This window comes from Durio zibethinus, unplaced genomic scaffold, assembly GCF_047325235.1.
Source record: "Durio zibethinus cultivar Kanyao isolate XHJ-2024 unplaced genomic scaffold, ASM4732523v1 HiC_scaffold_3, whole genome shotgun sequence".
NCBI lineage: Eukaryota > Viridiplantae > Streptophyta > Magnoliopsida > Malvales > Malvaceae > Durio > Durio zibethinus.
This window is the reverse complement of record NW_028323044.1, coordinates 7822134-7827133: the sequence shown is the minus strand read 5'-3', so window position 1 is coordinate 7827133 and position 5000 is coordinate 7822134.

Genomic DNA, 5000 nt, shown 5'->3' with positions numbered 1-5000 from the left:
AGGGCCCAGCGTGTGCCGATGGTGGTCGAGCCAGGAGCCCGCACCAAGGGCCGGCTTGTGCCGATGGTGTTCGGGGCAACCGCCAGCACCAGGGCCCTGCGTGTGCCGATGGAGCTGGGGGCAACCGCCCGCACCAGGGCCCAACGTGTGCCGATGGTGGCTGAGGGAACCGCCCGCACCAGGGCCCAGCGTGTGCCGATGGTGCTGGGGGCAAGCGCCCGCCCCAGGGCCCAGCGTGTGCCGATGGTGGTCGAGGCAAGCGCCCTCACCACCCCGAGCGTGTGCCGATGGTGGTCGAGGCAACCGCCCGCACCAGGGCCCAGCGTGTGCCGATGGTGGTCGAGGCAAGCGCCCGCACCAAGGCCGAGCGTGTGCCGATGGTGGTCGAGGCAAGCGCCCGCACCAGGGCCCAGCGTGTGCCGATGGTGGTCGAGGCAAGCGCCCTCACCAAGGCCGAGCGTGTGCCGATGGTGGTCGAGGCAACCGGCCGCACCAAGGGCCGGCGTGTGCCGATGGTGTTCGAGGCAACCGCCTGCACCAGGGCCCAGTGTGTGCCGATGGTGGTCGAGCCAGGAGCCCGCACCAAGGGCCGGCTTGTGCCGATGGTGTTCGGGGCAACCGCCCGCACCAGGGCCCTGCGTGTGCCGATGGTGCTGGGGGCAACCGCCCGCACCAGGGCCCAGCGTGTGCCGATGGTGCTGGGGGCAAGCGCCCGCACCAGGGCCCAGCGTGTGCCGATGGTGCTGGGGGCAACCGCCCGGACCAGGGCCCAACGTGTGCCGATGGTGGTCGAGGGAACCGCCCGCACCAGGGCCCAGCGTGTGCCGATGGTGCTGGGGGCAAGCGCCCGCCCCAGGGCCCAGCGTGTGCCGATGGTTATCGGGGCAACCGGCCGCACCAGGGCCCAGGGTCTGCCGATGGTGCTCGAGGCAACCGCCCGCACCAAGGCTCAGCATGTGCCGATTGTGATCGAGGCAACAACCCACACCAGGGCCCAGCTTGTGCCGATGGCGGTCGAGGCAAGTGCCCGTACCGAAGGGCAGCCTATGCCGATGATGGTCGATGCATGTGCCATCACCATGCGTCATCATGTGCCATTGATGGTCGAGGCCTTGGCCGAAGTTCGATTTTGAGCCACGGTGCCCATGCTTGGCTCCAGCATGTGCTGGTGCCGCATTTTTTTCACTCGGGACAGCATCGCCGGAGCATCGCCGGAGCATCGCCGGAGCATCGCCGGAGTACCGCCGGAGAACCTGACCGGCGGCATTGGGGTTCCGGCGATTGGGAGGGGGGCCGGGGGGGTGTGCGCACATGATGTGCGATGGGTGCTGGTACTTGGCCTTGTGTTGGCCCCCTATCCCTCATCAAACCTCTGAGAATTCACACCCCCTTAAAGAGCATTTGAGATTTTACAGGTTTGCTACCAGTAGCCGTTAAAGTGTCTGAAATGGGGACACTTTTTTCAAACGGTCACAAAATCTTCTCCACTTCGAGTTTTTAGCTGAATTTTTTTGTGCATGCCAACAAAAATAGAAGGATCATGCCTACAAAATTTGGGGCCAAAAATCCTTATAAAAAAATTTTAAAAAATCCCGAACCGCAAAAAGTTTCGAAAATCGTGAAAAATAGAAAACGAGTCATCTTCCAACGAAACTTCACGTGAAGGCTTAGGGGACCATTGTATGAATTTACAAGCCATAAAAATGGCATTGGCACGGCAGAAATTCGAAGATGTGCCTAAACCCACCAGGGCCCAGCGTGTGCCGATGGTGCTCGAGGCAACCGCCCGCACCAGGGCCCAGTGTGTGCCGATGGTGGTCGAGGCAACCGCCCGCACCAGGGCCGATAGTGTGCCGATGGTGCTCGAGGCAACCTGTCGCACCAGGGCCCAGCGTGTGCCGATGGTGATCGAGGCAACCTGCCGCACCAGGGCCCAGCGTGTGCCGATGGTGGTCGAGGCAAGCGCCCGCACCAGCGCCCAGCGTGTGCCGATGGTGCTCGAGGCAACCGACCGCACCAGGGCCCAGCGTGTGCCGATGGTGCTCGAGGCAACTTGCCGCACCAGGGCCCAGCGTGTGCCGATGGCGCTCGAGGCAAGCTCCCGCACCAGGGCCCAGCGTGTGCCGATGGTGCTCGAGGCAACCTGCCGCACCAGGGCCCAGCGTGTGCCGATGGTGCTCGAGGCAACCTGCCGCACCAGGGCCCAGCGTGTGCCGATGGTGCTCGAGGCAAGCGCCCACACCAGCGCCCAGCGTGTGCCGATGGTGCTCGAGGCAACCGACCGCACCAGGGCCCAGCGTGTGCCGATGGTGCTCGAGGCAACTTGCCGCACCAGGGCCCAGCGTGTGCCGATGGCGCTCGAGGCAAGCTCCCGCACCAGGGCCCAGCGTGTGCCGATGGTGCTCGAGGCAACCTGCCGCACCAGGGCCCAGCGTGTGCCGATGGTGCTCGAGGCAAGCGCCCGCACCAGGGCCCAGCGTGTGCCGATGGTGGTCGAGGCAACCGCCCGCACCAGGGCCCAGCGTGTGCCGATGGTGGTCGAGGCAACCTGCCGCACCAGGGCCCAGCGTGTGCCGATGGTGCTCGAGGCAACCTGCCGCACCAGGGCCCAGCGTGTGCCGATGGTGCTCGAGGCAACCGACCGCACCAGGGCCGAGCGTGTGCCGATGGTGGTCGAGGCAAGCGCCCGCACCAGGGCCCAGCGTGTGCCGATGGTGGTCGAGGCTGCCGATGGTGGTCGAGGCAACCTGCCGCACCAGGGCCCAGCGTGTGCCGATGGTGCTCGAGGCAACCGACCGCACCAGGGCCGAGCGTGTGCCGATGGTGCCGAGGCAAGCGCCCGCACCAGGGCCCAGCGTGTGCCGATGGTGGTCGAGGCAACCTGCCGCACCAGGGCCCAGCGTGTGCCGATGGTGGTCGAGGCAAGCGCCCGCACCAGGGCCCAGCGTGTGCCGATGGTGGTCGAGGCAACCTGCCGCACCAGGGCCCAGCGTGTGCCGATGGTGCTCGAGGCAACCGACCGCACCAGGGCGGAGCGTGTGCCGATGGTGGTCGAGGCAAGCGCCCGCACCAGGGCCCAGCGTGTGCCGATGGTGGTCGAGGCTGCCGATGGTGGTCGAGGCAACCTGCCGCACCAGGGCCCAGCGTGTGCCGATGGTGCTCGAGGCAAGCTGCCGCACCAGGGCCCAGCGTGTGCCGATGGTGGTCGAGGCAACTGCCCGCACCAGGGCCCAGCGTGTGCCGATGGTGATCGAGGCAACCGACCGCACCAGGGCCCAGCGTGTGCCGATGGTGCTCGAGGCAACCTGCCGCACCAGGGCCCAGCGTGTGCCGATGGTGGTCGAGGCAAGCGCCCGCACCAGGGCCCAGCGTGTGCCGATGGTGCTCGAGGCAACCGACCGCACCAGGGCCCAGCGTGTGCCGATGGTGCTCGAGGCAACCTGCCGCACCAGGGCCCAGCGTGTGCCGATGGTGGTCGAGGCAAGCGCCCGCACCAGGGCCCAGCGTGTGCCGATGGTGCTCGAGGCAACCGACCGCACCAGGGCCGAGCGTGTGCCGATGGCGGTCGAGGCAAGCGCCCGCACCAGGGCCCAGCGTGTGCCGATGGTGGTCAAGGCAACCTGTCGCACCAGGGCCCAGCGTGTGCCGATGGTGGTCGAGGCAAGCGCCCGCACCAGGGCCCAGCGTGTGCCGATGGTGCTCGAGGCAACCGACCGCACCAGGGCCCAACGTGTGCCGATGGTGCTGGGGGCAACCGCCCGCACCAGGGCCCAGCGTGTGCCGATGGCGATCGAGGCAACCGCCCGCACCAGGGCCCAGCGTGTGCCGATGGTGGTCGAGGCAAGCGCCCGCACCAGTGCCCAGCGTGTGCCGATGGTGGTCGAGGCAAGCGCCCGCACCAGGGCCCAGCTTTTGCCGATGGTGATCGAGGCAACCGGCCGCTCCAGGGCCCAGCGTGTGCCGATGGTTATCGGGGCAACCGGCCGCACCAGGGCCCAGGGTCTGCCGATGGTGCTCGAGGCAACCGCCCGCACCAAGGCTCAGCATGTGCCGCTGGTGATCGAGGCAACAACCCACACCAGGGCCCAGCTTGTGCCGATGGCGGTCGAGGCAAGTGCCCGTACCGAAGGGCAGCCTATGCCGATGATGGTCGATGCATGTGCCATCACCATGCGTCATCATGTGCCATTGATGGTCGAGGCCTTGGCCGAAGTTCGATTTTGAGCCACGGTGCCCATGCTTGGCTCCAGCATGTGCTGGTGCCGCATTTTTTTCACTCGGGACAGCATCGCCGGAGCATCGCCGGAGTACCGCCGGAGAACCTGACCGGCAGCATTGGGGTTCCGGCGATTGGGAGGGGGGCCGGGGGGGTGTGCGCACATGACGTGCGATGGGTGCTGGTACTTGGCCCTTGTGTTGGCCCCCTATCCCTCATCAAACCTCTGAGAACTCACACCCCCTTAAAGAGCGTTTGAGATTTTACAGGTTTGCTGCCAGTAGCCGTTCAAGTGTCTGAAATGGGGACACTTTTTTCAAACGGTCACGAAATCTTCTCCGGTTCGAGTTTTTAGCTGAATTTTTTTGTGCATGCCAAAAAAAATAGAAGGATCACGTCCACAAAATTTGGGGCCAAAACTCCTTCTAAAAAAATTCTAAAAAATCACGAACCGCAAAAAGTTTCGAAAATCGTGAAAAATAGAAAACGAGTAATCTTCCAACGAAACTTCACGTGAAGGCTTAGGGGACCATTGTATGAATTTACAAGCCATAAAAATGGCATTGGCACGGCAGAAATTTGAAGATGTGCCTAAACCCACCTAGCACCCGATCGATCCCCGGCTTGCGCATCCTGCCTCTCCGGCCGGCTGAGCCGTGGGTTGACTTAGCCATACGGAGTTCATTCCATGTCTAAGCCCCAGTCGGACCGAGGGTCACGGCAGCTGGACCGGCAGCGGGATCGGCAGCAGCACGCGGGGGGACCGGGCCGATCCCCGGCTTGC